We start from the raw sequence: 9,763 nt of genomic DNA on the forward strand, positions 1-9,763 counted from the left end.
ACTACATAGATACATGCTACTCAGGCTACACCAGAGCTTGGTCAGACTGATATTTATGACACAGAAACTGCAGTTTAGAATAATGTGGTGATGTTAGGAAGCTGAGGATACTAACAGTTTTGTTTCAAGGTAAAACGTAAGAAACGAAGGTGGAGCATCTTGTCAATTTCAGATGCAGAAGAGGCTGAGAGCAGCCTCCCTTCTCCATTCCAGCAGCAGAGAAAGATCTCAATATAGACTAGGAGAGGGGATAGTCACTTCATGTGGCCACAATAGCCCTCAAACATGTAAGGTTTCCACCAACCATAGAGCATCCAAGACCAAGGACTGGAGTCCTGAGTCTATAGGTGGAAGATGAGACAGATAATACACTTTCATTCCTATGTTGTGATAACCATTTCCTCCTGAGAAAATGCAGGTACTATCACATAGATCTGAGTCACCTTGATGCTCTTCTCTCACTGAGACAGCAGGGAAAAAGTTGGCATTTATAAGGGCATTTACCCGTTACATTAAAAAAAAAATAAGCAATTCCCAATTAAAAATGACTTCCCTCCATGCTTTGACATTATTGTCACCATCTATTCCAATACTGCATTCAAATACTAGTGATAAAGAATTTCTTGTTCTAATCACCAGATTATTTTCTTGAGAATGTGCCCTTGGTGAACACCGTAGGTGAATACAGGAACAGTCACTAAGCAGATACAACCCACCTCCATAGTCCTATTAAATTACATGTATCCCAACCATGTGGCCACAATCTGAGCAGATGCTGGCAGCCACATGACAACATTTCTTTATTAGAGGTGGGCAGATGAGAAGAAATTCAAAATATAGCCAGCATATTCCTTTATTAATCTCCTCTCATATAATATCCACCCCCATTCCATGCAGAAATTAAATCCTTGTCAAAATCCAGAACACTTTTAACTAACATTCTTGTCATCCCACAGCTTCTCTATGTGATTTTTGTTAACTTTGTGATATCGTGTATTAGTAGGATCCTTTTACTTGCAATTAATAGACCAATTTAATAAAAATTGGGAAATTGCTTGGCATAGACACTGGAAAAAAAAATTTTTTTTAAGGTAGAATGTGCTTCAAGCACAAGTAGATCCAGAGACCGTAATGATGTGCCCATTCTTTCTCCACCAATGGGCTCTGCTTCTCTTTGCATATTTATCTCATTCTTTCCCACTTGAAGCTTAGAGATTATCCTCCGAAGTGCAAAAGAATCCGTCTGTCTTTTAGTATCTATATTTAAAATCTCACAGGACTGCCAGGCTTATTATATGCCATATGCACATTTAGACCAAGCACCATAGTGAGAGAAAGAGATCACTCAATTGGCCTGGCTGGGCCCTGTGCTTACTTTAGAAGACTGCAGTAATAAAATCAGGTCTACTAAACTCAAAAGAGCAACTTCCCCACTCAAAGAAGGGTGCTGGTCAGGCAAAAGCAACACATTTCCATTTCCTATGACCACTCCTGTGCTTGATTAAACTGGAAAACATGTATTAAAACAGATGGTTAATTTTTAAAAAATTTCAAAATAATCTAGTATTTTAAAATCCAATTATTGCACTCTTTTTTGTCCTCCTAATGTCCTTTATTTTATTGTATATTATCTTCCTTATATTCAAATCCCATCTTATTTCATTCCCCATTCATGCTCTGTCCCAGCATCTCCATCTCCCTCATTGTAGAATCATTCCCATCAGCAAAGAAACATTGCCACCTTTTCCACCAGGAACCAGCCCTTCGTGGGCCCTACACTCCCCGCTAGCTCCTGCACAATTTCTATTCTCTTTTATATAGCAAAACTCAAGAACAGTCTCCATTCACTATCTCTTCTTTTTCAACCCATGTTCTGTTCCAATTCTATTTCAGTAATACTTTCAGGAACCACTTCCCTCAACCAGGTCCCCATCAACAAGGTTACAAAATGAGGTCCATTTTGTGATTCCTACAATCACTTCTCAATCTCTTCCATCTTCATTTCTTAGCAACATTTGACACACTCCAGTCATTTTGGAAGACTGTTTCCTCTTGGATTTCACAATACTTTGTTCTCCTGGGTTTTCTCCTACCTCGATGGCTGCATCTCCCCAGTTTGCTTTCCATCCAGACATCTTCCTCTGACTGACTTCTACACTTTAAAAGATCCCATATCTTAGTCTTTGATCGTCTTCTCTTCATCTCTACTCACTCCTTAGGCAGTTTCTTTCCATCTCTTGGATTTGAAGATCATCCAAATACTGAGGACTCTCAAATTTTATGCTATAGCCCCAAACTCATTTCCCATTCCAGACTCATACATCCAACTGCTTATTTAATAATCTGAATATCTAAGCAGCACCTCAAACTTAACATGTCCAAAATAGAATTTCATCTTTGTCCTTCAACAAAAATATGTTTATAATCTTTCACATCTCAGGAAATGGCAAGTCTAATTGCTCAGGTCAAAAATATCACAATTACCTTTGATTCCTCTTTATCTCTCACTTTTACAGTTTGGATCTATATGTCCTCTAGGAACCCATGTATTAAGGCTTGGTCACCAGCCTGTGGCACTACAGAAGGCGGCAGAGCATTTAGTGGGTGGGCTTAGTGAGAGGAAGTGAGGTCACTCAGATCATGATCTGGAAGGGGATATTGAGACCCTGGCCCCTTCTTCCTTGCTTCACTTCCTGACTACCATGAGGTGAACAAGCCTCCTCCTCCCTAATGCACTGTGATGCCACAGGCCTAAAGCAACAGGGCCAACCAATGGAACTGAAACTGCGAAAACCGTGAGCCAAAAGTAAAACCTTCCTCCTTATAAATTATCTCAGATATTTTATCAGTGTTATAAAACTAGTATACTAACACCCCACATTCAAGCTATCAATAAATTTTACTGGGATCAATGTAAGCAAAAATAACCAAAATGGTTTCGGCATCATAATGAAAGTACAAATAATCAGGATAGGAGCAGACTTCATGGATCAACTAGGCCTTCTATTCAGCAGCAGAGTCAGGCATCAGATGGGCTCACTTTCTGGGTAGAAAATGGCCCCCAGTTACAGAGTGCTTATTTAGAAGTGACTTAATCATTGAAGACTTCAATAGAACATATCAGTTTGGGCACCCAGGAAACAAGGGAGAATTTGAAATTTGTTTTTACTGGGGAAGGATGGAAGGTCCAGAGTTCAGCATTCAGTGCTTATCTCTTTCCCTCCAAGGTCTATTGTACCATCACTGGGAAAGGATTTATTTGGGGAAGAATCAATGTTTTGGCTTCTTCCAAGAGACTGTCATTTTAGGATTGATGGATTTTTACTTCCCAGAGTTGTCTTGTCACTGGATGATGTTTGTTTTCTTCTCAGGGATTGTCTTGTCACTGGGAAAGGATGTATTGGGAAAGGATCAATGCTTCACCTTCACTGTTTTGGGGGTTGTCATTTTCATATCCTTCAGTCAATCTTCATAGTATTGCTAAACCAATGATATCTTACCACTTTCACCAACAGCAGCTAGTCTAAGGCCAGACCAGCACAATAACCTCCAACTGAAATGCCTTTTACTACTATTAGCTTCTTACAGTTTTTTACACAGTAGCCAATGCTCTAACGATCCAAACGATTTACCATAACATGCACAGCCCTCTATTATCTGGTGGCTTTCTATATCTCCAACCTCATGCCCCACTCTTCTTTCTCACTGTAATCTAGCTACCTAGACTTTTTTATTCATTAAATATCCCAAAAATCAATACTCGCATTTGATTTTTGCCTGTGCCTGGAAATTTCTTGTTCCAGTTCCCATTAAAGCCTCCTTGCTAATATTATCACTTAAGAAAGATTTTTCCCTACCCATACTGTCTAGAAAACTCCCCACCCCTCACCATATATAATCATCTATCCTCTTCCACTGCACTACAGCTCTTCCAAGTACTCACCATCATCTGGTCAGATATATATTATTTTATATACTGGTTTATGACTTGTCTTTGTGAATGGACCTAACTCCAACTACTCACATCTACACACCCAGCATCTAGAGCAGGGTCTGGTTAATGGGAAACTCTGAATAAATAGTTAATGAATGAGGAAAATGCCAGAGGCTGTTTAAGAGCAAATGGGGAAAAATGAGGAACTGTCAGGGTAACTGGAACTGAAAAGAGGTTACAGAAAACATCCCTCTTTTCAATTAGAGAGTTTTTATTAGAGACAGAACATCTCTAACCTAATTATGTTTGCAGGAATCTAACTGATTCTTAAATACTGTTAAAAGGCACAGCAAACATTGCAGAGAATGTCAAACTTCTGACAGGAAGATGACAGTTGAAGTTTGTCAGGAATATGTAATGAGCATCTTCTGACTGAGTAGGCTACGATTAATAACTGCATCTTGGAACTAATGTTTAAGTAATGCAAGTGGAATTTGATAATTTCCAGTTATCTTTGTAAATTCATGTTAAGTGGTATTTCTTCCTCATTTATTATTAAAGGTTATCACTATTATTTATTTATAATTAAACTTTTGTCTCATAAATGTCTAAGAAATATTCATTCTCTTTTCTCATCTCCTTTCATATTTGTTTTTTGTTCATTTATACACAGTTTTTATATCACACTAGAATGGATAAACTAAATAACTGGCATCTTTTTTTTTTTTTTTTTACAGATGGGTCACAATTAAGAAATAACAGTTCTTTAAAATCTTTTGAGTTTATATAGTAAACCATCTCCTAGAATTCCTGCCCACTCCAACTCCCTTTTAAAGACTCTGTTTTCACCATTCCTGCCACTGCATTGCTGCCCTCCCTATAGACAAACAGCAAAAGAGTGAGGGAGTTCACCCCAAATTGGCTCATTAGATGGTCTTTACCTAAAATTCTGAGATAGAAATTATTTTGCTGGAGGTTTTAGTAGACTATTTCCAGAAATGGAGAGTAGACATACTTCATTCTATTCCTTCCACTAAGTACAACTAAAATCCGTGTGTGTGTATGGGGGTGGGAGTGGAGAGAGGTGGGGGAAGGGGTAGGTGGGAGGAGGGACTGGTTCTGAATAGTGGAGAGAAGGCAGCCAGATGGCGAGTTCTAGTGACCCAAGGAATAACACAGTAATGATTTCCCTGGGGCCCCATATATCTCAGGCTTGGTGTTTCAAAAACAACAACAAGAACAGGTAAAAAAAAATAAATAACCAACTCTCTCTAGACTAGCAAAGGGGAAGATTAAGAAAGCAGAAAACTTTTAGAGAATATCCACTTTCCTCCAACCAAACACCACTGAAAAAAAACAGGTCCCACCCATAAATGCTGAATGGTAAACCTAAACAACTGCCCAGGCTGAACTGAGAAACCCAGAAATGCCATCAGGGAGGCACTAGAAAAGGCTGAGTGGCCAGGACATTTATCTAGGTTGGATGATAACAGTTCACCCATCTCAGTGTCAATGGAAATCACATGGGGAGCCTGGACTTCTACCCTCACCTCCTACGAGCAAGGTATGAGGAAACCTCTTTCCCCAATGCGGTGGCATGAGAGGAGGGGGTCTAGTACATAGAAGGCTCTCCACTGTGCATAATGAGGCCACTACTCCCCAGGGTATCATTGGAGGCCACGTGGGAAGCATTAATGAAGCACTGCTGTCTCTCCATCCAAGGAGGAATTCCATTCTCAAGAAAATTTCCAAATAGGGAACCTGGACTTTCACCCCTACATGGCAATAACCAAGTGCTACCACCCACCTCCTTCCCCTGCAAGAGCAATGTCAGAGAAAGCCAACTACAACAGAAGGTTTAAATAAAATCTAGAATCACAACACTATATCCAAATGTTAGCTCTCCATATAAAATCATCATATAAAGAAACAGGAAGACCTTAAGCTGAACACAAGAAACAGAAAATAGACACCAACATTTAGATGGCAGATGTTAAGGTTATTTGACTGATGTTAAATCGGCCATCATAAAGATACTCCGAGGAGAAAATATAAATATATGAGACAAATAAAAAGTAGGAAGTCTCAACAAAGATATAAAGAACCAGTGGACATTTCATAACTGAAAACTATAATCATCAAAATGTAGTCAATAGTCTCAAAAGCAGAATGCAGAAGATGGGGAAAGACTGGTAGGCTGATAGATAGAACAATAGAGATCATACAATCTGTACCGAGAAAACATACAGAAGAAAATATTAACAGGGCCTCTGGGAACTGTAAAACCCTAGCAGAATCCCTAATATTCATATCATTAGTCTGGAAGGGAGAGGAGTAAGAGTAAGGCTGAAAAAATAATTCAAAGAAATAGTGCATAAAAACTTCCCAATTTTGGCCAAGGAAAAACCTATAAATTCAAGAATCAGTGAGCCCTAAATAAGATAAACCCAAATATATCCACATTAAGATACAACAAGTTCTAAAAAAGCAGACACAGAGAAACCTTATCTATAGGGAACAACAGTGCCAAGGACAGTGGATTTCTCATCAGAAATCATTGACAGAAAGAAAAGCTATCTTTTTAGAGCCAAAAGAAAAGATCAGCCCAGAATTTCGCATGCAGTAAATACATCCTTCAGGTATATGAAGACAACAACACACTCAGATGAAAGAAAACCACAAGACTGTTGCCAGCAGACCTACATTGAAAGAATAGTTAAAGAAAACTATCTACACAAATATAAATAATTTAAAAGATTGCAACATCAGGAAACAAAAATATGGGTAAATATAATGAACTTTATCTCTATTTGTCCAAGTTATATTTGACAGTGGAAGCAACAATAAAAGGTTGTAACACTATCTTATGAGATTTTAAATGTATGTAGAAGAAATACTCAAGATATTTATAAGCTGGGAGAACAAAAAGAGACAAAGAGAAATTTTCCATACTTTGCTGGAACTGGTGAAATTACCACATCAGAAAACTGTAAAAGTATGTACAAATAATGTAATAGTTACAGCAACTACTAAAGGAACTATTCAAAGAGACACTAAAAAAAAAAAATCATGATTTAAAACATTAATCAAGAAATAATTGCAATAAAAGTTCATAAAACTACCTAACTACTGTAGAACACCAAGATAATTTCCAGATAAAGTGACACTGTATAATGATAAAAGTCAATCCACCAAGAAGACAAACAATCCTACATGTTTGCACCAATCCACAGAGACAAAAATTATGTGAAATAAAAGTAATACTGAAAGGAGAAATAAACCCACAATTCTATATAAAGACTTTCACACTCATTTTTCAACAATTGGTAGAATAATTAGAACACCAATAAGGATATGGAAGAATTCAACACCACCAATCAACCTAATAGACATTTATAGAACACACCACAAAACAGAATATACACACTATTTTCAAGCATACTGAAAAACATTGCAAGACAGACCATGTCCTGGTCTGTAAAGCAAACCTCAACAAGATTAAAAGAACTGAAATCATACAGAGATAGGTGGATGCATGCACCACACCATCAGCCCCAGTGGAAATTTTCACTGGGCAACCCAGGAGGTGCAAGGCTCATTATCCAGAGTATGTACTACTGGAAAACGGCTGTTGGAGCACAAGGAAATGCAAGAGTCAGGGATATTTCTAAGAACTACTTCACCTAACAAAATGATGTGGTCATGTTTTAAGATGCTCACCATCGCCTACAAGACAAGATTTTTTAAAATCTAACAATGAACTCCAGAAAGACACACACAAAAAAAATGCTTTGAAGTACATGACTTACAAGATTATGGATTATAACAATTCCATGTTAGGATGATAATGCAAGGATTCTGACACATCTCAATAACCAAGTTCAACCTGCCTCTGTCTCCTTTAGATCAGTCCCAATGAGACTTTCGATTCCTAGCTAGGAAGGGCCAACACCTGCAGTCACCTTAAAATTGATCTTGAAGAAAGATCTTTGACCTTCCTCAACCCTTAAAATAAGGTGCTGTGGTGCATGCCTGTAATCCCAGTAGCTCAGAAGGCTGAGGCAGGAGGATTTCAAGTTCAAAGCCAGCCTCAGCAAAGGTGAAGTGCTAAGCAACTCAGTGAGATCCTGTCTCTAAATAAAATACAAAACAGGGCTGGGGATGTGGCTCAGTGGTTTAGCGCCCCCAAGTTCAATCCCCAATAATCACTGCCCCCTCAAAAAAAATAAGGGAGAAAAAAATCTAAGTTGGGGAGATGAATTAGGATTAAAGATATATGTATACGTATAACAGAGACAAACAGGGAAGGAAAGATGGACCATAACCTTAAATCTAAAAACCTCATGATCATTCTCCCCTTCATACCCAGGCCTGTTTTCCTGCAGGCCTGAATTCTTAAGACCTCCAATAAATCTTAAAGAGTACTCTAAATCCTGTTAGTTATACTTTGTTAGTTTACAAATTATTTTTGGACCGATTTAAAGAAACCTAGAGGAAGAGATTGTTAGAGAACCATGATGAGTGTAGTCCAAGTGCTCTGTATTAACTAGATAGCATCAAACTGAGATTTTAGAATCAGATGACCATGACCTACTCGGTTCCACAATCAAAGAAATCAAGTTCATGAGCCTGATGCCACCTCACTGTGCTTCTCTTGTTCACCATTTACAAAGTTTTAAAAGAAGCCTGAGACCCCAAAGAACATCTCACATTGGAGCACGTGCACTTGTTACCCCTTCAGTGTGGATCCTATTCTACTGTTAGCTCTCCTGAATAAATTCCCTTGCTCTCCTTAAAAAACAAATTAAAAAAGACAGAAAATCATATTGAGTATGTTCTCACAAGCACAATGGAATCAAATTAAAAATCAACAACACAAAGATGAAAGGAAAATCTCCAAAACACTTGGAAACTAACCTGTATACTTCCAAACAACCCTTGGGTCAAAGCAGTTGTCTCAAGGGATATTTTAAGGGGGTGGGGGTGACGCCACAAAGTGAAATGAAATAATAAATAGACGGTATTAAAAATTGTGAGGTACAGCAAAAGCAAGGATAAGAGGGATATTTATAGCACTAAAGACAATACGAAAAATGAGGGGAAATCTCAACTCAATACTAAAAGCTCCATTATTAAGAACCAACAAAACAACAGACTAGACCTTCCATGTATGAATAATGTAAATCTCAATATATCTATCTAAAAAGAATAAAAATAAACCCAAAGGAAATAAGAAATGAAATAGGAACAGAAATCAAAAGAATTGAAGAGAAAATGAAACAAAGACATGTTTCTTTGAAAAGAAAAAAATTTGACCCTACCAAGATTGACAAAACAGAGAAAAAAGACACAAATCAATGACACCAGGAACTATGAGCAATAAGGGACGACTATGAATAATTCTATACAAATAATTCTACACATAATAATTTAGATGAAATGGCCTAATTCCTTGAAAAATATACACCACCACATTCATCCAAAGTGAATTATTACTTTCCAAACTCCCCCAACCACAAAGGACAAACTTCAGCCCCAGAAGGTGTCATTGGAGATTTCTACCAAATGGTTAAAGAAAAATAAACATCGCTATTACACAATCTATTCCAGAAAGTAGAAAAGGAGGAAAACACTTCTAATTAATTTTATAAAGTTAATATTACCAGGGCTGGGAATGTAGCTCAGTGGTAGAGCACTTGCCTTGCATGTGCAAGGATCTGGGTTCAATCTCAGTACTGAAAAAAAGAAAGAAAAAAATAATAATATTACCCTGATACTGAAACCAGACGAGATCACACACACAAAAAAAAAAAAAAAAAAAAAAAAAAA

The sequence above is a fragment of the Marmota marmota genome, unplaced genomic scaffold (genome assembly GCF_001458135.2).
Source record: "Marmota marmota marmota unplaced genomic scaffold, marMar, whole genome shotgun sequence".
Lineage (NCBI taxonomy): Eukaryota > Metazoa > Chordata > Mammalia > Rodentia > Sciuridae > Marmota > Marmota marmota.